The following is a 15141-nucleotide window of genomic DNA, read 5'->3' on the forward strand; positions in this document are numbered from 1 at the left end:
CATACCTATCAATGATTAAATATATATATATTTTTTATTCTGGTTGTCAACACAATCCACACAGAGAAAATTGTCTGCAGAAATTTCTCTGATATGATATTACCAGAAATTCACAGAGAAATTTAACTTGTATCGTCCCAAGGGGATGCCTATATCATCATGTAATCTGTAATACTTTGTGTTGGTACAAAACAATCATCAAACTCAACAAAACACAAAGCGCACAGTAATTTTATCTGCTACTGAAAAATTTCACTGGATGAATTTGAGGTTTCAAAACACAATGCCCAGATAATTTTCTCTGATAGTGAAAAATTTCTTCGGATGAAATTGACGGATTCGAATGGTGACAAAAAATGAAATTTCTGAGTTGTGAATTTCTCTGGGTTGAATGATTTGGAGAGGGGGAATTTCTCTGGGTTGGTGAGGAAAATTTCTTTGGCCTTGAGAAAAATTTCTGAGTTGAAGTGATTCTAGATAAATCATTCCCTGGTCCAGAGAAATTCTCAACTTAGAGAAATTTCAAACGAGCTTAATTTTGTTTCTTGGTTGTATTCAGTGCAATAATTTTATGTATGCTTTGTCTGGTGTGCACATTTCTTGAAATGACTGATATGAAGTTACTAGAAATTCACAGAGAAATTTAACTCGTATCGTGCCAAAGAAGGTGCCTATATGATCATGCAATCTATAATGCATTGTGTTAGTATAAAACAATTATCAAATTCAAAAAACACAATCTACACAGTACTTTTCTCTGCCATTGTCAAATTTATGTGGATGAATTTGAAGCTTCAAAACACAATACACAAAATTTTCTCTGCCATAGGAAAATTTTTCTGGATCAATTTGACAGGTATTACAAACCCACTGCCTATAGTATATATCAACAAACACAATGCGCACTTTAACTGATATTGAAAAATTTCTCTGGATGAATTTGATTGATATTATTATATACACCGTATAAAAAATACATTTCACAAAACAAAATACACAAAGTAATCATCAAATGTATTATTCAATCAATAAAATGTATTATCCTCAACTATTTAACAAAGGTTCCTTGCATGTCCTCTTATCATGGTGACCAATACTCTCACAATGACTACACTTAATCACCCTTTTAAACTCTCTAGCAGAAGAAATTCTATTCTTTTTCGGCCTCCCAGCTGGTCTCTTGCTCAATGGAGGTAAAGTTATAGCATCTTCAATGTTACACAGAGGTTTTTTAACAGTTGGAACTGGGCCAATTGAAAACGAGTATGCTTGACGATACATATCAGCATGAAAAAATAGTTCAACAAATGAATTCAAATTCTTTTCACTCTTAAAAATTACAGCAACAGCATGTTGACATGGATACCCATTTATTTCTCATTTTCGACATGAACAAGTTCTCAACCCAAGATCAACCATAACCGAAGGAAAACAATGCACTTTAAAGACATTATCAGATGATAAACTCACATTCCATGTCCTCCCATCCAAAAAAGACTTCTCCAATACACTATCCATACGAGGACATAGAACTTTATTCCATTTACTAGAGAGCAGCCTCCTATCAGACCTCATATTCATGATTTGCAACCGTATCATGTCCACCAAATTTGTTATTGGCAAGTGCCGCGCTTCTCATATCTATGAATTGAATGATTCGGCAACATTTGAATACATCTCACCATAACATTTCCCCGCAAAATATGCATCACTCCAATTTTCATATGGTAAATTTCTTAAGAAAACACTCACAATGTCTCCTCCCTCACTTTTTAATTCATTTAACTTGAAATGAAATGATGCCTTTGTTGGCGCATATGCACATTCTGAAAACTTGGATACAATCGTCTTCCTAACCAAATTTGTGTTTCGACATGACAACTAATCCCTCAAATTTTTCTTTAGATGTTCAAGACAAAATCCATGAAAGCAGTTAGGGAAAAAACTAGCAATTCCCTCCACAATCCCACAATGTCGATCTGATATGAAACTTATCACCATTTCTAATCCCAATACTCCACATAAATGTTCAAGAAACCAACACCAATTGTCTTTATTCTCAGCATCAACAACATCAAAAGCTACAGGAAAAAAACCTATAAAACAAATAGGAACAAGCATATTAGATATACACATGCAGAGAAAATTAGAACAATAAACAACCAGAGAAATTTGACATTGCCAACGTCCAGAGAAAATTCACTTAGTGCCCAACTCCAGAGAAAATTCACATATTGGCAACATCCAGAGAAAATTGACTTAGTGACCAACTATAGAGAAAATTCACACAATCAGAATATCCAGAGAAAATTCACTTAGTGACTACCTGCAGATACAATTCACACAATAACAACATCCAGAGAAAATTCACACACTGACCAAAATCCAGTGAAAATTCTCACAGTGGCCATAACCATAGAAAATCCACACAGTGGCCAAAACCAGAGAAAAATCACATTCACTCAATTCTTACATGTATAGAAAATTCACATACTTAGATAAAATTAGATATATTTATAATTACCTTCATTTCCATCTTTTCCCGTTGCAGCAAGCATAACTCCTTTGTATCGTCTTTTCAAAAATGTTCCATCAAGAAAAAGCGACAATATTTGAAACCAGCAATGCATGCATGAAAAGCCACAAACACTCTTTTGAAACGCTTGTTATCTTCAAAATCTAACTCAAAACGACTACTTGGATTGTTCTTCAATGCCTCATCAAAATACCACCGTAATTGATCAAATGACAAACAAGAATCCCCCATATGTACTATATTTTGCTTTTTCAGCACTCAACCAACCACAATTATAACTAATTGAGACCCCATACTTGTCTTTCATTTCTTTGACAACATCCACTGGACGAGTTAAAGGTTTTGCACTTACCTCTTCAAGTATCAGCCCAAAAACTAAGTTGGAAGTCATCCTAGTATGTTTACTCGTACGAACCGCCACACCACACGTATGTTCATTGTTCAAAGTCCTTATGTAGAAGAACTCATTTGTTTTTTCAACTGAAGCATGTACACGCCACATACATCCCCATGATTCCTTATATGCATATTCTGTCGTAACCCTCAGCTTGTCATTTTTAACATATGTAAACTGAAAACCAACCTCAATAGCATACTTGCATAAAAAAGTACGGAACTCAACCACACCACCCTCAAACTTTTGTCCAACACTCGTAATATTATTTCGCCAACCAGCTGACAATAACACATTTTCTTGGTGAGAACAAAACTTAGAGAGTGAATTCCTTTCAATATCCACCAGCCTATCACACTCACCATCCACAACATTTACCCAATTAGACCCCACTTCATCTTCTTCATCAGAAGTACTACATCTAGTATAGCGATCTCGGTTGTCCCTTTACTGTTCTGTTGTATTCCAGACCCGGTTTCGTGGAGTTGGTAGTTGTATCTATCTTGTTGACGTCCTTTAATTCCATTTGTTTGAGTTTTAGGATGTGTTGGGCATGTTTCAAGCAGGTGGGTTGAACCTTGGTCTAAAATCTTGTTACCAGGTTTTTGGTCGTTCCGCTCGAGCGGAGATTGCACACTCCCAGTATTTCGTGTCCCTGCAAAACTTCTGCAGGTGTGATTTGTACGCTCGAGCGGGTTTCTTTACGCTCGAGCGGTCGCGCTCAAGCGGGTACTCTAACGCTCGAGCGGGTAGTACTTTTTTGTGTAAGTTTTGAGATAGGGAAATCTACGCTTGAGCGGACTGGTTTTCGCGCTCTAGCGGATGTACTTTATTCTTGTGTCTTGGCGCTCGAGCGGGCCTTCTTGCGCTCGAGCGGACCTAGTTTTTTGTTCTTGACGCTCGAGCGTTGTGTTCTTCGCTCGAGCGGGAATGTCGTATATCAGTTGGCAGCTGGGCATTTTAAAATCACTTTTTACATTCTCTCTCTCTCTCTCTTACTTTCTAAAAAGATATTTTAAGAGCTCCTCTCTCTAGAAACTCCCTTCTCTCTAGGGTTTGATCTAGTTAGAGTGTCTGGCCTTTGTAAAAAGTGTGTTGATCGTCGAGGGCTCCATTTTGATCTGTGGATCTTTGAGTTTGGAGCATTTTGGTTTTCTTCAACTTCCCTGTTTGAGCTCTAACTTCGAGGTAGGGATAACCTACTCCTCTTTATGAGCTTTGTCTTTGAATTTTAGCATTTTGATATGTTGGGGGTTGTTGGGTAATTTTGAGAAAGTTTGGGTCTTTGTGTAATTTCACAAAAGATGGGGTTTTATTTAGAATTAAACCTATATGCATGCTTGGCATAGAGAAATGACATAAATGATGAACTATGGATGAAAGTGGAACCTTGGGGTTGTTATGTTAATTACAAAAAAATGCCCTAATTAGTTGGATAAATTAATTTGTATAATTAATTTTGAGAAATAAGGAATTCAATTGAGAATATTCAAATTGAAAGATTTTGGGATTAAAGGGTGTAGTTAGATTCATTTAATCGCTCACCTAGGTTGAATGTTGATAATATATCCATTTGGTGCATTTATTTCCTGTTTAGAAATAACTGCTTTGGGCTATCCGTGGAGGATAGTCTTGATTGTTGTAGACAATGCATGATGATTAGGCAAACTAAAACTAATCGATTGAGTATGCTATTGAATATAGCGGTTGGAATAATACATCGACTTTATGTATTGTTTGTTTGTGTATATGATCTATGTTTATATACATTGTGTGTGTGGGAAGAGATATGGGATGTACTCCACGGTTTAGGGGAAGATAGGGGATGGACCTCTAAGCCGGATTGTGTGTGACATTGATACGGCACTATCATGTGTATCAAGTGTTGATTAAGGAAGTGTTTAAATTGATTTGATATAGCACTAAAATGTATATCGTTATCAATTGCGAGATATAGAAGTGTTTCTATGTTATGTTGATACAACATCAAAATGTGTATCGTTCGTATAGTATGGGCAGTGTTTTATGTGTTATTGATACAGTATCAAAATGTGTATCCACCATGAATTTCGAAAGTGTTTTAAGATGAGTCTTATTCTCATCAAGTTATTTGGCTAAGTTTTGAGCCTTGTTTTCAAACTCAAAGTTGAAAAAGAAATGAGAAATAAAATGTAACATGGACTTAAATGTCATGAAACTGAAATGTAATATAAGTGAGTGTATCGGTGTTGACCATCTATCAACTGCTAATCTTTTAGTCATTGTTCATAGCTGGTTTAGTGTATTCCTGCTGGGCTGTGGCTCACCCTTTATGGGACATTATTTTCAGGTACAGGTAGCATGCCACCTCCAAGGACATAGCTTGGGAGGCTAGAGGTAGACAGACTGCTTTCTTGTTTACTTTCTTTTGATGTATTACATGCAAATTCAAGCCAAGGGCTTAATATGTATTGAGTTAGCACTCTTCTTTTTGTAACCAAGTGTTAACTTGGAAAGTTGTAAGCCCGTAGGGCATTTGCTTTTGTTGTTAACATGTAATACTTTTGTAAGAACTACTCAGATTAATGGAAAGATGGTTGGTTTCTTTGTATCAATGCATGGCTAAAGAGATGGGTTTTATGTATTTTTTTGAGGGCGATACATCTAGTAACTGAAACATCAACTATATCAACACCGTACACAAACAACCCTCAACATATTCAAAAAATCAATATTATTTTGAATCATACAATTCGGATGGCCCACAATAGAATATGAAATACACATAGTCTTAAATTCTCCCATGTTTTACACAAAATGCCAACCAATTCCTCAAAATTCAATTCGCATGAAACATTAATGACAATAGTATCATTTATATATTTGCACAGCAACAACACTGCACTGTCCATTGAAACTGAAAGAAAAAACAAGAAAAATAATTTGTTTAACATAAAAATACTTCACAAGAACAACATAAAAGTCCAGAGAAATTTTTAAAAATTATAATTTTCTCTGGACTCAAATAAAAGTCCAAAGACATTTACAAGCTTATATTCACCTTCAAGATAACAAAAAACAAAATCACAGAAACTTAATGAATCCAGAGAGAATCACAGAAAAATTTACTGCTAACTATTAAACACAATCATAGAAAAAAATCACACAGAATATCTGTTATGAAATTATAGGCTTCTCTGTGATTTTCACCTCACTACAACCTAACAATTTTCTATGCGTCATTCTGCAATATTGCGCTCATAGAAAAATCCAGAGAATTTACAAAACTTGTGTACACTTTCAAGATAACAAAAAACACTGCATTGCCCATCTAAACTGAAAGAAAAAACACAAAAAATAACTTTTGCTTAAAGAAAAAAAACTTATATTCATCTTCTACAAACATATAATTTTCTCTGAACTACAAACTGAAAGTGAGTAACAAACTTATAATTTTCTCTGAATTACAAATAAAAGTCCAGAGAAATTTATGAACTTACATTCACTTTCTCAAATTCTATCTGCATTAGAAATTTCTAATAATATGTCTATATGCACTTATAATTTTCTCTGTGATTTTTGTTGGATTATAATAACAAACTTACAATTTTCTCTAGACTATACCAACAAAAGTGCAGAAAATGAAATTTCTCTGGTTTGAAAAAACATAGAACAAAACTTATCATTGATCAGCATGTTGAAGAAACACAGAGCACGAAAAATAAACTCTAAACATCAAAATCAACTACACTGTCAACACTCTTTGAAATTGATAAAAAACCAGAGAATGAAAAATTAATTCTAAAAATAAAAATCAACTATATCAAGCTGACCTCTCTCTAAACAAAAATTCAAAACAAAAATCAAAATCCATGTGGAATCTAAATCGAAAACAAACCTGATTCAACTCCACTGAAAAACCTGCACGATCAACACACTGTCAACACTCTTTGAAATTGATAAAAAAAACAGAGAATCAAAAATTAATTCCCAAAAATAAAAATCAACTCTATCAAGCTGGCTTATCTCTAAACAAAAATTCAAAACAAAAATCAACATGCATGTGGAATTTCCATCGAAAACAAACCTAATTCAACTCTACTGAAAATCTACGCGATCAACACACTGTAACACCTACACGATCGTAGAAATCTTTCTCGTCAACTCCACTGAAATCTCCGACGAAATCTCCACCGTGAAGTCAACAATATAATATTTAAACAAATTTCTCGTCAACTCCACTGCAATCTCTGGCAAAATCTCCACTGCGAATTCGATTTCCAAAATTTCACTGTGAAGTCAACAATATAATATTCAAACAAATTTATGTTATAAAAGAAGGGTAATTTAGGTACTTTATAACCTAAAATAAATTTGAGGGACATCGGCCATCAAAACATATTATTTTGAATCTCTCTTCTTATCAAAAATAGAAGAGGAACTTTAGGTCAATTTTCTCTAATTTAAATGCGTGAAAAATATTACCGTATTAAGTCGCTTATTATCGTATTAAGTCGCTTATCTATCATGCAATTTAAATGCATGAAAAATATTACCGTATTAAGTCGCTTATTACCGTATTAAGTCGCTTATCTATCATGTAATTTAAATGCGTGAAAAATATTACCGTATTAAGTCGCTTATCTATCATCATTGAAATATTACCGTGTAATTTTTAATTTTTTAATCTATTCACGTATCGTTTGTCTATTACCATTAAAATACAAATTGATTTGACGTACAGTAACAAAACTTAACACTGATGGAGCTGAAAAGGGGACCCGAGTATGACATCTGCTAGAGGTGTCCTTTAGAGATTGCATGGGCCAATGGATTGGAGGTTTCAACCGAAACATTGAAACCTCAACTAGTGCTGCGGCGGAATTTTAAGCTCTCATGCTGTGTTGAAATTTAAGAGAGAAAAGAAAATAAATAAGTATTTAAGTTATAAGAGAAAAAAATAAAAATAAAATGATTATAATTTTTTTTTATTTTATTTGGATAAATAAGAAATAAAATAAAAGAAATAATCTTTTTATATTTTGTCACTATATAAGAGCATCTCCAATCCTTACAGGGACAAAATTAGTGTTATGAAAATATAAGAATCTGTTAGTTTCTTTTCTCTCTCGTGTGTTTGGTAACGTTTACGTTTTCAGTTTATATTTACAAAAATTTTATAAACTGGTTTTTGTTTATTTTTAGAAAAACATAAATTACAAACACGTTTGGTAATTGACAAAATGTTTTAAAAAAATTAAAAATATAAAAAAGAGTGAGAAATGGCAAGTGGCGGCGGAAGACGGTGGTGGAAAGTGGTGACGGTAGGTGGTAGGTAGCTGGTGGCGCGTGGGTGGTGGTGGTGGATGGGTGACGGTAGCGGGTGGTAGCGAGTAGGTGGTGGGTAGGTGGTGGTGGTGGGTGGGTGGGTGACGGTGTCGGGTGGTGGGTGGTGGGGGGTAGGTAGTGGTGGTGGGTGGGTGGGTGACGGTGGGTGGTGGTGGTGGTGGTGCCGGGTGGGTGGAAGATGGCGGGTGGTGGCGGGTGGGTGGGTGAGTGACGGTGGCGCGTGGTGGGTGGTAGCGAGTGGGTGGTGGTGGTGGTGGTGGCGAGTGGCGGATGGCGGGTGGTGTTGGGTGGTGACGGGTGGTGGTGGTGGTGGGTTGGTGGGTGACGGTGGCAGGTGGTAGCAAGTGGGTGGTGGGTGGGTGGGTGGGTGACGGTGGCAAGTGGTAGGTGGTAGCGAGTGGGTGGTGGTGGTGGTGGTGGCGGCGGTAGCGGGTGGGTGGCAGGCGGTGAATGGTGGTGGTAGGTGGGTGGTGAGTGATGGTGGCAAGTAGGTAGTGGGTGGTGGTGGCAGCGGCGGATGGTGGACGGTAGCGGCGGGTGGTGGAGGGTGGCGAGTGGATGGGTGGTGGGTGGTGGTGGCGGCGAGTGGGTGGCAGGTGAGTGGTGGGTGGTAGTGGGAGGTGGGTGGTGGGTGGTGAGTGGTGGTGGCGGAAGACGGTGGTGGAAAATGGTGGCGGGTGGTGGCTAATGTTGGGTGGTAAAAAAAAAAATGAAAACTCAAAATAGAAACACATTTTTTATATTTTTATTTTTTGGCCAAATTTATAAACTGAGACCACTGATTTATAAATTAAAAATTTTACCAAACAAGTTTTTATTTGAGTTTTTAAAATTTTTGTAAATATAAACAGAAAACTAAAAACGTAAGTGTTACCAAACGGCACCTTCACTTTTGAAAAAATTAAAAATGAGAGTTATAAGAGAAATGAATTTCTCTTCATTTCTCCTTATTTTTCTCCACATAAATTATTTAAATAAATAAAAAAAACATATATCTCTCTACTTCTTTTTTCTTCTTTTTTTTTCAATCACTCAATCCAAACGTAATGTTAGAGATGGACCACAATTTTCCCTCAACCTAAACATTTAGAATCTTTGATGTTGAGATCGATCCAAAGCTAGTCAAGGAGTTGGTGTTGGGGAAATCAAATAAACATCTTTTCAGTAATCTAATTTCTGGTGGAGGTATCTCATGGGCCAGCTTGCAGTGGTGGATATTAAGCACATCTTTAGAGAAGTAAATGCCGGTGCTGATCAGCCAGCAAATGAAGGCAACAACCTGAAAAGGAACTGCACATTTTTATTTCTATCCTTAACTTTGTTGTCTCGTTTGGAAAGTGACTATTTTAAATTTTTTTAATTTTTTAACTGTTTTAATTGATTATTTTAATTTTTATGTTTAGAAAGATAGAATAAATTTTTATTTAAGTTGTTGTATTAAAAAATATGTTAAAATGATATTTAAAATTAAAATGATAAATTTGTCCTTAAGATCACATTTTCCAAAAATGATGTAAAGAGACAAAATCGTAATTTTGCAGGTGATGGAACAACACGACAACCCTATTTTTATTTTTATTTTTTTTAATAAAAAGGGTTGACTTTGAAGCTTTTTAAACTTTTTTTAGTTTGAGACTATTTTAGCCTAAAACTCATCTCCCCAAACACCCCTATTATTAAGCAATTGTTTGATGATGCTAGAGGGGCTGCTTACCTCAGACTTCTGTATGACTTTAATTAATCTATGCATTCTCCTTAGTTACCCAAAAAAAAAATTGTGACGAAAATGCCATTTAAAAATCTATCATAAATATGATATATGCACATTATATGTATTTTTTCCATTTATTTTTTTAGCAAAATGAAGATATAAGGGTAGTTTCAAAAGATGAAAATATACATTATATTAATTTCTAATTTGAGCGAATAAAGTGAAAAAATTGTTATTATTGAGGGGATAAAATATAATTTGCCCTAAAACTTATATAAGGGGTTTGAGGCTAAGGCGACGTAGTTTGCAAAATTGGTGGTGCCTAGGGATTGGGACGGGTTTATCACCCCTCGTCCCCAATTTCAAACCCCACACCCGCCCCTGCCCCAACCTTGCTATGGATGAAATTTTTCAACCTTATCCCCGTCCTCACGAATACCTGACCACACCTAATAACCTCCATATATGTAAGTAAATAAAAAAAACTTTATAAATCACCATATATACTAATCAAATGCAGTAACCTTTTGCTATTATGGCGCTGTTTGGGAAGTGGCTAAAGAGGCTATTATAGCCTAAAATGAAAATTTAGCCAAAAAGCCCATTGTTGCAAGCTTTTTCAAAAAAAAAAAAAATAGGCTGCACAACCGGCAGCCTACACTGTCAGCTACAGAAATTGTTCCATCAATGCATAAATTACGGTTTTATCCCTTGACAACAATTTAAAAAAATATATTTTTAGGGACAAATTTGTCATTCTAATTTCAAATATCATTTCAACACATTTTTCAATACAACAACTCAAATAAAATCTATCTCATTTTTCCAAACACAAAAACCAAAATAGCCTACTAAAATAGCCAAAAAACCAAATAGCCTATTAAAATAGTCACTTCCCAAACGAGGCCTATATATATATACTAGATTTATAACCTCTCAAGAGGGGAGTGTAAAACTTATTGCCATTGTTTTTTAGTTTTTGAATGTTAATGCATTAGATGATTAAATGAATCACAAATATGATACTTTAATTTTTTATTTTTTCTTTTAGGGTTCATGCTATTTGAAATACATATCAAACTTTACTCTATTTTATTAATTATAAAAATCCAAATTAAAATAATATTTGAGCATGGTGTTTGGTGAGTAAAAGTTATAAATTTCATTGTTACTATTTATATATTTCAATTTTGCATTTTCAATAATTAAAATTGTTATTATTACTATTTAGATTTCATGTTAAATTTTTACAGTACTAATATCCGAGTTATACTCATATTTTTTGATTCTTACTCAGAATTAACTTAAATGTGAGATAAATATTATCATATTGAACAAAATCAACACTTTCATGACATGCATTTTTATAATTTATAAATTTAATAAATTTGCATTGAAATTATAAGTCTCAACGACTCTCCAATATTTTGTTTTATGTATGGATGTGTATGTGTGATGTGTACTTGAAAACCTTGATTTAAGTGAAATTAATTAAAGAACCAATAATAAAGAATCATGTATATAACAACATTTCATAAATTCATGAGAAAAAATGTTTGACTATATATAATAGTAAATATCGGGTTGGCACAATTTAAGTTTTTAGCTCAATTTATAATTTAAAATTATGTCAAACTATTTTATTAGTCAAGATCTAACTCATGGATAAGAACTATGGTTTATATGAGCTATGCTACATCTATCGAATTTGGTATCGTCCAAATTGTCCGAATTTATTCATGCCAGTTGTTCAAATGACAAGGTGACGATCGCAATAGACAAGGGTGACGATCGCAATAGACAAGGGTGAAGTCGGTCGTCTAGCTAGTCATCTAGTCGATTGTTCATTCGACTAGTACAAATTCAGGCAATTCGGGCGACAGTAAATTCAGTGGATAAATCATTTCATAACTTGATATATGTATATTTTTTTTGACCAAAATATTGAACCATGATATCATTAAAAGATGAAGTGTTTATTTACTTTAAGAATAGTTTCTTAATTTACCTAATATTCTATATATTTTTTATTTTATTAAGTTATGTATAATTCATACTTCAACAACTTTTTAAAAAATATATATATATATATATATTTTTATTTCGAAATAGAAAAATAATTAAAAAATAAATGAGAAAAATTCAGAAATTTGAGAAAAATATATTAAGCTTTTCATCATCAATTTAAGAAATAGAAAGTTTCCATATTTTTGAAAATTCCAAAGATTCTAATTAATGGACAAAATTTGAAAGGTATTTTCATATTGATAATTAAAAAAATAAAAAATAAAGAAATTGGTGAGAAACCAATAATATAATGATACATTTTTACATTATAAAATTCAAAATTTTGAAAAAAATAGATTGAAATTTTCATTAACAAAAATCTCACAACGTTTTTTTTTATTTTTATATATTATATAATAACTAGCGGTGCACTATGCACGGCAATTTTATTTAAAATACATTCATATTATAATTTTTTTAAGAAAATATATATATATATATATATATATATATTTTCTTCTAGACTCTCAAAATGATGGTGTAAGTATTATTGTCATTTTTTAATAAGCAATAAAACTCATGAGATTTAAATAGAAAAACTTGAGATGTATGTAAAAAAAAAATTTCTTCAAATAACACTAACAAAATTATTATGTTAATTAATTTACAATACAATGAGATACATGAGATGTAAAATTAATTTTTGTTCTACTAAATGTTAAAAAATATACCTAAGGAAAAAATATGTTAAGTTAGATATAGGACATAGAAATTTTTTAAAATAAGGTATATAGTCAAATTTACTAATAGTTTGACGTATATATGAAAATTAAATTAGAAATTTGGAGTTTGAATACATCGCAATTATCTGAAATGTTATGCATTTAAATTTTGTTTTTTTGTAACTCATTAATTGACTCATTAGATTAACTAATATGGGGATTAATTCCACCGTCCACTTACAGGAGGCCCAATTAAAATTTAGGCAAAATCCTGTATAGATTGGCCCAAGAAATTGAGTTAGTCTTTTATATAAATATTTTAAAAAGGCCGTTACTACAAAAAAATTTAAAATAATATTATACATGACAAATAATTAATAGTGTTAATTTTAAAGGTAAAGTACACCCTTTATCTTTTATATTTTACCAATTTTTTATTTATTTATTTTGGCCTTATAAATTTATTTCTCTACTTTCACGTTTCAACTTTTTTATTTTTATTTTTATTTTTAATTCACTCTTAAAATTAACTTTTGTTCAAAATTAGTTAGAAAATATCACATTGACAGTCACATAATATGCAATATATTATTATATTTAACATACACTTCTCCAACTTAAATCTAAATATAATAAAATTTTTTTTTAAATCTCAAGACCGTCAACACATTATTTTTTTTTGTTATTTAATTTTGGACAAAAATTAATTTTAAGAGTAAATTGAGAAAAATATAAATCGTGAAAGATTAGTGAGGAAAAAGAAAACCATTTAAGGGTCAAAGTAAAAGAAATAGTAAAATATAACGGTGGTGCTAAATGCATGAATTGGTATACTAATTAGTGTGCCAACATAGTTATGATATTGTCATTTTAAAATTATAACCCTATCCATTATACAAATTGTAAAGACTAAAATCTTTTAAAATTATGCCATATCATCTATTAGTATATTAATTGGTATATCAATTAGTGCAGGTAACATTATTCAAAATATGCATGTAGCATTATTTAAAATATAAATAGGAAAAAATATAATTTGCACTTATTTTAAATGTTAATCATCAAATTTTTATGATTCAGTTTACGTAAATATAGTGACGAGTATCTTTATAATAAAATAAAAAATAAAAAATTAGAATGTAACCATATAGGGGTGTTTTGGGAAGTTTGCAAAAAATTAGTTTTTGACTTTTTATCAAGCTTTTTAGTTTTTTGAAAAGTGATTTGGAAAGTTGGTAAAAAATTGACTTTTTGCTTTTTAGTTTAATATTTATTTATAGTGTCAAATCAAATTAAAATGACCAAAATATCCTTACCCAACATAATTTATTTTTATTTTATTTTATTTTTCATAGGCTCTAATTTGTAATTTTACACTTGCATTTTTATTACTTGCCAAATCAATTTTTTGACGTTTTTGACACTTGCATTTTTGGACATTTTGTCAAAAAATATGACTTTTTACTATATTTCCAAAATGACACATAGTATCTAAAGAGACTCTAGAATAGGAATGCCTTTTCTAAAAATATATTTTTAAGTTTGACACGTAACAATATTTTGTAATAATAAATATAATAGATGCAATGACATATTCAAATTTCTTTGCAAATTTCTTTGCGATTTTTATAAATAAATCAATTTTCTAAATGTATTTGGCTCAAGTGTTGATTCAGACAAGAGAAGTTAGAATAATTATAAAGATATTATTTAAAATTTTTATCAATGTGTTTAATTTGACTGGTTGATGATAATTTTAAAACTTCTTAAAATTTAAGAATGAATTATAGTTTAATGTTAATAAACTTATACACAACTCTCAATTCATGTCATGATTTTTGCTTCAATCGAAAGATGATTTTTTATGAATACCTTCAATTTATAACATGAGTTTATAAATTAAATTGTAAATGTTTAATTGTTAGCAAAAAATTATCATAAATATTACAACAAAAACCAATGATTAAATGACATGTGTTTTTATATTTTTATAAACTCAAAAAATTGAAAACATTGTCTATGTTATGCACAATATTTTTCAAAATAAGAGTTTTTTTGAAAAAAAAAATTAAAACAAAATATTTTTAATATAAAGAATTCAAAAATACAATAGTGTAATATATCCATGTGTATACAAATATTACCATATTGATGATAAATTAGCAAAAATAAAAGTGTTTTGAAATTAATAACAATTCAAATTTTAATTTACTTTCAAAATTGAAGTGATTTGATGATATTACCTTATGAATAAATAATTAATTATTAATTACATTTAAAATGTAATAACCAATGATTGAATGACATGTGTATTTATATATTTTAAAAATTCAAAAAAGAAAGAAGAAAATTTGAGTTGAGTTTCAAACTCAAAAGCCTTAGGCTACCTCCAACGGTTCAGCAGATACATCACCAAATTTGAATTTAGTGAAAAAGTACACAT

Source organism: Camellia sinensis, chromosome 10, assembly GCF_055761805.1.
Source record: "Camellia sinensis isolate YWXY chromosome 10, ASM5576180v1, whole genome shotgun sequence".
NCBI lineage: Eukaryota > Viridiplantae > Streptophyta > Magnoliopsida > Ericales > Theaceae > Camellia > Camellia sinensis.